Here is a 10330-nt window from a genome sequence, read left to right as displayed (position 1 = left end):
GTTGGATCTTCCCACATTGCGTAATTCAGACAATTCTCCACAGATATGTCTACAGTCCAATGCAGTGTAGACAATTCCTCACCGAAACTGTCTTCTGAGTGATTCTAGATTGTCAATTCAATTTAACAATTAAAGCTAACCAGCACAGAATATTTAAGAGCTAAAATATTTAGAAGTTTTCAAGTATTACTATTAAGCATAGTGTCTATTCTGTACAATAAACTTCTAGAATTTTGTGTCATTTGATCTGTATCTTCCTTCTTCTTGCTTCTGGCTTCTGGTTTTAAGTGTCTTTTAATTTATTCACTCTCATAGGTGTTCTAGGCTATTCATAGTCTTCTAGTTTCTGGCTATTACCATTCTTCTCTCTGCTTCTATGAGATCAGTTATTTTATATTTCACGAATAAGATCACACAATATTTATTTTTATCTGCTTGGCTTTTTTTTCTTAGCATAATCCTCCAGATTCACCTGTGTTGTTGAAAATGACAAGATTTTCTTTTTTAAAGGTTGACTACTATACAATACCCTCTCACAAATAGCACATTTTCCTTATGTAATCATTCATTGACAGACACTTAGGTTGATTATCTTGGATATTGCAATTAATGATGAAAAGAGTGTGTAATGCAGCTCTGACTTTGATGTTATTATTTTATGTCTTTTAGATACTTACCAGGAGTGGTGGCTGTTGAACCATGTAGTATTTGAAGAATAGTTTAAGGACTTTCTGTTCTGTTCCCATAAAGGCTGTTCTGATTTATGCTCCTAACAATGGTGTGAATGTCTTTTTTTCCCTACAGTCTCTGAGATAAATACCATTTGATGATGGAGTATAATTTTCTTGATGTGTTGTTTGGGTTCAGTAGTGCTTAGAGTTCTTGCATTTATATTCATTAGGTGCACTGGCTTGTAGTCTCTTCCTTCATCTTTCCCTTCTTTGCATATGTTTGGTTTTTGCATCAGTGTAATATTAGTAATACAGATTGAGGTTGAAATGGTTCTCTTCCAGATTTTTAGAATAGTTTGATAATTCATAGCAGTCATCTTTAATGTTTGGTAAAATTCAGCAGTAAAACCATCTGCTCCTGGGCTTTTCTTTGTTGGGAGGCTTTTAATTCAATTTCCTCATTCATTATTTATCTGTTCAGGTTTTCTGTGTTTTTATGATTGTGTTCTGGCAGGTTTTAAGTGTCTTTTAATTTATTCACTCTCATAGGTGTTCTAGGCTATTCATAGTGCTTCCCAGTGGTCTTTTGTATTTACTGTGAGATCTGTTGTAATGAATTTCTGCCTCTAGAATAACAGTTCATTGCTCTTACCTGATGATCCATTGCTTCAGCTCCTCAAACTTTTCTCAATTAATTTAATCATATATAGATAGGTTTTGGTATAATCATTGGTATACTATTGAGAATTTATATATAGATTCTCTCCTGGTTGCTTTTTTGTTTTTTGTTTTCAACTGTACACAAACCTAGATTTACCTGGCTAGAGCAGTGGTTCTTCACCTTTGCCAAACTTCTGCCTCCAAAAATACTTACATTATGATTCTTATGAAGTAGCAATGAAAATGATTTTATGGTAGCGAGTCACTACAAAATGAGAAACTGTATTAAAGGGTTGCATCATTAAGAGGGTTGAGAACCACTGGGCTAGAGGTAACTCAATTGAGTAAATACCTTCATCAGATTGCCTAGTGGCAAGTCTGTGGGGTATTTTTTATCTATCTATCTATCTATCTATCTATCTATCTATCTATCTATCTATCTATCTATCTATCTACCTACCTACCTACCTACCTATCTTTCTGACATTATTCACTTTATATCCAGATTGCAGCCCTGCTTCCTGCTCCTCCCAGTCCCACTCTCACAACCCTCCTTCTCCCATACTTCCCATGGGTACCAACCTGCCCTGGCACATCAAGTAGCAGCCTGACTAGGGGCATCCTCTCCCACTGAGGCCAGACAGGGCAGCCCAGGTAGGGGAAAGGGATGCAAAAGCTGGTAACAGTTAGAGACAACTCCCACTCCAATTGTTAGGTGACCCACATGAGGCATCTTCTTGATTAATGGTTGATAAGAGAGGGCCCAGTCCACTGGGAGGTGGTGTACCCTTCAGCAGGTGGTCCTAGGTGGCATAAGAAAACAAGCTGAGCAAGCCATGGGAAGCCAATAAGCAATGTTCTTCCATGACTTCTGCTTCAGTTTTTGTTTCCAGTTTCCTGTCAAGTTTCTTAGTTTAATCAGACATTTTTCTCTTTCTTTTGGAACATTAACTTTTAAATTAATTGATCTTACCTGTTTTCTGGACTTGTTAAAAATTAGTTCTATTTTGATTTTTAGTTTCCTTTTTGATCTTGTTTCTTTTTCTTTGTCGTCTTCTGTCTTCCATCTTCTGTCTTCATCTTCTCCCTCTCCCTAGCCCTCTCCCTCTCCTTTTTAAAATTTCCACTCATTGTTTTAAAATTTCCTTTTAGTAATGCTTTTGCCATGTTCATATGTGTTTACTGTTCTAGAGATGGTGGGACTTGGAAGAATGGAGCTGATTGTGGGGGGACTAAAGTCTTATACAATAGTCGACTTTATTGAGAGCATCAGACAGTTATACTCTGGGTTAAGAGGAGTTGCATGAGTAAAGTGTACAACTACAGGGCAAGCTGCATGTGGTGGGCAAATTGTACAAGGCAAAACCATGTTTTTCCATAGAGGCATATAAACAAATAACAATAGCCAATTATAATGGATAATCCTAAGTAAACTCACTCCTATCTGCTATACCTGAAAGAGGCACAAAAGCATGTTGTAAGAATGAGTGCGTGTTTTTGAAGAAACTGGGTCACAAGACTCTTGTTTTCCTGCAGTTTTTTAACAAGCACTCAGAATTCTCACATGACTCCATTCTTGGACTGTGTTCTTACACATATGCTTTGCTATTTATATTTCCATTTTAGTTTATCCCACTGTATTTTATTATTTTTCCTTTGATTTCTTTTATATTTTTTGTGGTAGGGGAGTTTTTTGAGACAGGGTTTTTTTTATATAGCCCTGGCCATCCTGGAACTCACTCTGTAGACCTGGCTGGCCTAGAACTCAGAAATCCACCTGCCTCTGCCTCTCCAGTGCTGGGATTAAAGGCATGCACCACCACTTCCCAGCTCTCCTTTGATTTCTTTAACCTATATGTTATTGGGGGAGGGGATGTGTTGATGGGGAATATGTTGTTCAGTTTTCACATATTTTTGAATTTTACAATTTTCTGATCATTGAATTTTTTAATAGTTTCATAACATCTCTGATCAGAAAGAAAGTATTACTACTTAAAACCTTGAATGTATTAAATAACACTTGTTTTGAGGTTTAGCATATAATCTATCCTAGAAAATGTTCTATTTGTGATTAAAAATTAGAGTTTACTGTTGAGTATAATATTCTAAATATGTTTGGTAGATTCATTTGATCTGTAGTATTTTTTTCTTAATGATTGCATGGCCAGATGATCTATCCTTTCTTTAAAGTGAGGTATTGGGCTGGTGGGATTGTTCAGTAGGTCAAGTGCTGATCCCTAATATCCTCATGGTGGAAAGAGAATTGCTGTGGCGTACATGTATATCCCCAGTAAATAAATAAATGTTACAATTTTTTAAAATGTGGAATATTGAAATCCCTTATATTAGTTCACTGTAATTTTTTCACTTGTGTTAACATTTGTCCTGTTTTGTCAGGCACTCTGAGTTTGGGATATATTTATGATTCTTATATTTTCTTGATGAATTGATTTTTTTTATCATGACTTTTTTATTGATTTAAGTTTTATTGCATTATGATGAGAAAAGATACATGATTTGAAATTATCTGAATTTGTTAACATTTAAAAACATGTTTTAAGTAAATAGAAGTACATCACATTCTTGTTTCCCTTGTATACCTCAACTCTCCCAAAGGCCCCCCTTTAATACCTACAATACCTTTTTATGTCATATTCTTTATAAGTTATAAAATAGTAGAACAATAAAAATGAGTAGTATAAAAGTTGTTTGATATAAAACAACAATAAATTTAACAGTCTTATGTAGATGTTTGTCTACAGCAATACTGAAAATACATATATTTTTCTCAATATAAATTTTAAATAACTCCAAAGTTATTAACTGTATATTTTAAAATAATACATCACTAGTAGTATTTTTTTATTTTTACTTTTTTAACTTTTATTGTATTATGATGAGAAAAGATACATGATTTCAAATTATCTGAATTTGTTAACATTTAAAAACATATTTTAAGTAAATAGAATTGCATCACATTCTTGTTTCCCTTTTGTACCTCAACTCCTCTGAGAGACCCCCCTTGAATACATAAAATATCTTTTTTGTCATAGTATTAAATACTATAACAATAAAAATGAGTATTATAAAAGTTGTTTGATATAAAGAATAATTTTAACAGTCTTATGTAGATGTTTGTCTACAGCGATAGTGAAAATACATACATTTTTTTCAATATAAATTTTAAATAATTCCAAACATATTAACTGTGTATTTTAAAATAATACATCATTACTAGTATTTTTTAAATGAACATACATATATAAAGTCTTTTTGTTTGTTTTTTGTTTTGTATTTAGTAGAGCTTAAAATCTTGGCTCTTGCTGTGGTACAAGCCCAAAATATGAATAATTTTTAGACATTGGATTTCATTGTAATAAGGCTGTACTTCAATGACCCTCACATCACCGAAGGATTTTACCTCCATCATATCTAAGCTGGGAATTGACAGTTCTGCTGCACCAACGAATGAATTGTAGGCACGATTTTTGGATACAGACATCCTGCTATGGTCAAAGCTATTTGACTCTAGTGAGTGTCTTTATTTTCAGTCCACAGAGAACAGGTTACATTCATTTAAGAAATGGTGTGTGTATTAATACAGTCTATCCATAAAGTCATCCACCAACTGTTTCAGTGAACAAATGGTTCTGCTTGGAGTGTGGCACAGACATCAAGGTGAGGGTAAGAATCTAGTTCATTGGCTGTGATACTTTGGAAAAGCATTCATCTCAGAGAAAGAGTAACTTATAAAGTCTTCTTCTTCAAAGTGGATACAATAGTTACAAACATCAAGCAAAACATTCAGTTTTACTCTTTGTTCTCTTACAAGCCACCTCTCAAGTTAATTGCCTACATTTCTTTTGGCTGTATAAATACTTTTTTTTTTATTTAAAACAAAATATGAACATATTTATTAGGATGCTCAAAAATGAACATGTTATCACTTTCTTCATGTGAGGGAGAATACACCTGACACATGCTATGGGAGGAATAGGATAAGGGCTCCAAATGCTGGGCATCAGACGGCTCCACAAGAAATCGTCATTTACGAAGGAGAGGATGTTTCTTGCTAACATTGTCTCTGCTGTAAGTTCCAGACAAATAGCCAATATTTCCACAGAATCCTTTTGAGCTGTCACTGCCTCAGATACGGGGGAATATAAGGTTACATACATGAAAAACATGCAGGACATTAATAAATGGTACCCGAACATAGGCCTAACATTATCAAATTTCTTCAAATGATAAGGGATGGGGGACTGCTACCCACAGAAAGTTGTCCAGTGATGGTAACATTTATGGAGATCTTACATCAAAGGCACAAGGGAGCAGTGCTACTGTCATCCTACTCTGCCCAGTGGAATAAGTTTGCAGATGCAAGTACACACTGTCCCTGGCTTAAGTTTCTTCTGGTTCTTCCTGTTGTTAAATGGTGACATTCTGCTTTTCACCTGTCTTAGCTATCATTTCATTTTTTTTTAAAGACTAAAAGAGAATGAGGAGATGGTGAAAAACAACTCCGTCAAGACAAAAATAAAAATACAAAACCCAGATGTAGTACAATATAATAGAAACTGGCTGGAAATAGTACATGCTAACAGACAGTATGATACATAGACAGGGTGGGAGTAGACAGGAGGGGGCAGGGTCCACAGCCTACACCAAGAGCCTTTCAGTAGACTGCTGGATGGACTGGATCTGCAGTTTTAGTTGAGAGCCTTCTTTGATGGTAACAGAACAGGCGATGACTGGCCTGGAGACGCCACAGGCCCGTCCTAAAGCCTGCTTGGAGCGCACAAATATGTAGGGGACATTCTTGTCTTCACACAGCAGAGGGAGGTGCAGGATGATCTCCCAAGGGCTCAGCGTCTGCTGCCATCACTATGAACTCAGAGATGCCTCTGTTGAGGGTTTTGGTGGCTTCATTGGCTCCTTTCCGAAGCTACTTGTAGTTACACGACTGCTGAACAAGGTCCAGCAACTTTTTGGTGATGTGGGCATCTGCGAGGGGATAGGCCTTTGGATTCACATCAGCCTCCGTCATGGCTGCGGTGCGCCGACCTCGCCGCGACTCGACAACAGCCCGCTTCAGACAGGACTGAAACGCCGCGCCAAATACTTTTGAAATATGTAAGCTGTTCTGAAAACCATAGTATAGTGTAAAAATATGAAATAAACAATCCTACTAATAGAGAGGCCAAGTTAGGAGAAGCCTGATTTCCAGACCATTATGTGGTACACAGCAAGACACTGTCACATACAAACAAGCAGAAAGTGTATATGGACTGTACAATATTGGACCTATTTCTCCAAATACCAAATTAGAGAGACCATTGGATGACAGTCAGCAAATTTCTAATTCCTCATATTTTTGGATTTCAATCAATTAGGATATGTTGGTAATATTAATTTTTCATATTAAGATATTAAGAAAAAGTAATTGTTACTTCCTGTTGTTTCTGTTGTAAGAGGTGGAATTAGGTTTGTGTGGGTTTGTTGAAAGATTACTTTCTTGCTTCTTCTAGGGTGTAGTTTTACTCCTTGTGTTGGTGTTTTCCCTCTATTATCCTTTGTAGGGCTGGATTTGTGGAAAGATATTGTGTAAATTTTGTTTTGTCATGGAATATCTTGTTTTCTCTATCTATGGTAATTGAGAATTTTGCTGGCTATAGTAGCCTGGGCTGGCATTTGTGTTCTCTTAGGGTCTGTATGAGATCTGCCCAGGATCTTCCTAGCTTTCATAGTCTCGGGTAAGAAGTCTGGTGTAATTCTGATAGGTCTGCCTTTTTATGTTACTTGACCTTTTTTCCTTGCTGTTTTTAAAATTCTTTCTTTGTTTACTGCATTTGGTGTTTTGATTATTATGTGACGGGAGGAATTTCTTTTCTGGTCCAGTCTACTTGGAGTTCTGTAGACTTATTGTATGTTCATGGGCATCTCTTTCTTTAGGTTAGGAAAGTTTTCTTTTATAATTTTTTGAAGATATTCACTGGCCCTTACATTGAGAGTCTTCACTCTTTTCTATACCTATTATCCTTAGGTTTGGTCTCCTCAGTGCGTCCTGGATTTCCTGGATGTTTTGGGTTAGGAGTTTTTTGCCTTTTCGCCTTTTCTCTGACTGTTATGTCAATGTTTTCTATGGTGTCTTCTGCCCCTGAGATTCTCTTTTTTATCTCTTGTATTCTGTTGGTGATGCTTACATCAATGACTCCTGATTTCTTTCCTAGGTTTTGTATTTCCAGGGTTGTTTCTCTTTCTGATTTCTTTATTGTTTCTATTTCCGTTTTTAGATTCTGGATGCTTTTGTTTATTTTCTTTACCTGTTTGATTGTGTTTTTCTGTAGTTCTCTAAGGGATTTTTGTGTTTCCTCTTTAAGGGCTTCTACCTGTTTACCTGTGTTTTCCTGTATCTCTTTGAGGGAGTTATTTATGTCTTTCTTAAAGCCTGTGTAATCATCATGAGAAGTGATTTTAGATCTGAATCTTGCTTTTTAGGTGTGATGGTGTGTCTAGGACTTGCTATGGTAGGAGAATTGGGTTCCGATGATGCCAAGTAACCTTGGTTTATGTTGCTTATTTTCTTATGCTTGCCCCCTGCCATCTGGTTATCTTTAGTGCTACCTGCCCTGGCTAAATCTGACTGAAGCCTCTCCTTCCTGTGATCCTGGCTGTGTCAGAACTCCTCAGAGTCAAGCTGTCTCTGGCATCCTGTGACCCTGGGTTTGTTACAGCGCCTGGGAGTGGAGCTTCTTCTGGGTGTTGTGGGACTGGCTGCAGAGTTTGAGCCCGAGGACTGCTTAGGGCATCAGCCCAGAGAGACCAGAAAGAACCCATGTCATTGGGCTGGTGGAGTTCCTGTGTGCCTATGTCCTGCTGGTCCCAGTGTTGGGACAACTCCTGGTGTTGGGACAGATGTTGTGTCCTCCTCACCTCTGGTCCTGGACATGTTAGAGCACCTGGGAGTAGTGCTTCCTCTGCGTGTTGTGGGACTCTATCATGCCTTTTTGTGGAAGTTTTTGGCTTAAAATCTGTTTTGTCTGGTAAAATACCTCTGCTTTCTTTAGGATGTTGTTTACATGGAATATCTTTTTCAACTCTTCCACTTTTTCAGCCTATTATCTTTTTGACAGTGTTTGATTATGATTTTTTTATTAGATGTTTTCTTATTTACAATTGTCTCCTTTCCCAGGTTCCCCTCCAAAAAAAAAAAAATTAAGAAAGAAAAGAAAAAAGAAAAATAAAATAAGAAAAAAATAAAATAAAAAAAAAAAACCCTAAAACAATCCCCGGTTCCCTCCCCCCTCCCCCTGCTCACTATCCCACCCCCTTCTGCTTACTGGCCCTGGCTTTCCCTTACACTGGGGCATAGAACCTTCACAGGGCCAAGGTCCTCTACTCCCATTGATGACCGGCTTGTCCATCATCTGCTATAAGCATGCTGCTGGAGCCATGAGTCCCCACATGTGTACTCTTTGGTTGGAGTTTTACTCCCTGGGAGCTCTGAGGGTACTAGTTAGTTCATATTGTTGTTCCTCCTAAGGGGCTGCAAACTCTTCAGCTCCTTGGGTCCTTTCTCTAGCTCCTTCATTTGGGGACCCTGTACTCATTCCAATGGATGGCCTCTACTTTTGTATTAGTCGGGTACTGTCAGAACCTCTCAGGAGACAGCTTTTTCAGGCTCCTGTCATCCAGTACTTGCTGGCATCCATAATAGTGTCTAGATTTGATGATTGAATATGGGAAGGATTCCCAGGTGGAGAGGTCTCTGAATTGTCCTTCCTTTAGTCTCTGCTCCATAGTTAACCTCTAAAACACCTTCCATGGGTATTTTGTTCCCCCTTTTAAGAAGTAACTAAGTATCCTCACTTTGGTCTTCCTTCTTCTTGAGTTTCTTGAGGTTTCTGGATTGTACTTCGAGTATTCCGAACTTCTGGACTAATAACCACTTATCAGAGAGTGCATACCATGTGTGTTCTTTTGTGATTGGGTTACCTCACTCAGGATGATATTCTCCAGGTCCATCCATTTCCGTAAGAATTTCATAAATTCATTGTGTTTAATAGCTGAGTAGTACTCCATTGTGTAGATGTACCACAATTTCTGTATCCATTCCTTTGTTGAGGGACATCTGGGTTGTTTCCAGTTTCTGGCTATTATAAATAAGACTGCTATGAACACGGTGGAGCATGTGTCCTTATTACATGTTGGAGCATCTTCTAGGTTATGCCCAGGAGTGGTATAGCTGGGTCCTCTGCTAGAACTATGTCCAATTTCCCTAGGAACCAGCCAAACTGATTTCCAGAGTGGTTGTACCAGCTTGCAATTCCAACAGCAATGGAGGAGTGGTCCTCTTTCTCCACAACCTTTCCACCATTTGCTGTCATGGAGTTTTTGATCTTAGCCATTCTGACTAGTGTGAGGTGGAATCTGAGGGTTGTTTTGATTTGCATTTCCCTCGTGACTAAGGATGTTGAACATTTCTTAGGTGCTTCTCAGCCATTTGGTATTCGTCAGTTGAGAATTCTTTGTTTAGCTCTGTACCCCATTTTTAATAGGGTTATTTGTTTCTCTGGAGTCTAACTTCTCGAATTCTTTGTATATATTGGATATTAGCCCTCTATCAGATGTAGGATTGGTAAAGATCTTTTCCCAATTTGTTGGTTGCTGTTTTGTCCTATTGACAGTGTCTTTTGCCTTACAGAAGCTTTGCAATTTTATGAGGTCCCATTTGATGATTCTTGATCTTAGATCATAAGTTATTGGCATTCTGTTCAGGAAATTTTGCACTGTGCCCATGTGCTCGAGGCTCTTCCCCACTTTCTTTTCTATTAGTTTGAGTGTATCTGGTTTTATGTGGAGGTTCTTGATCCACTTGGACCTGAGCTTTGTACAAGGAGATAAGAATGGATTATTTAGCCTTCTTCTACCTGCTAACCGCCAGTTGAGCCAGCACCATTTGTTGAAAATGCTGTCTTTTTTCCACTGTATGGTTTTAG

General features: G+C 37.7%; 1 protein-coding gene and 1 pseudogene across 2 annotated transcripts in view; one reads left to right on the top strand and one right to left on the bottom strand.

Moving 5' to 3' along the window:
- The window catches only part of Scaper (S-phase cyclin A associated protein in the ER), a 498868-nt gene that overhangs the window by 10515 nt on the left and 478023 nt on the right, over nt 1-10330 (top strand). The gene's annotated exons all lie outside the window — the stretch shown is intronic.
- On the bottom strand, nt 5823-6393 carry LOC116072247 (annotated as a pseudogene).

The sequence above is a fragment of the Mastomys coucha genome, unplaced genomic scaffold (assembly GCF_008632895.1).
Source record: "Mastomys coucha isolate ucsf_1 unplaced genomic scaffold, UCSF_Mcou_1 pScaffold23, whole genome shotgun sequence".
Lineage (NCBI taxonomy): Eukaryota > Metazoa > Chordata > Mammalia > Rodentia > Muridae > Mastomys > Mastomys coucha.
The sequence above is the reverse complement of the archived record's forward strand: the minus strand, read 5'-3'. Positions and strand labels throughout refer to the sequence as shown.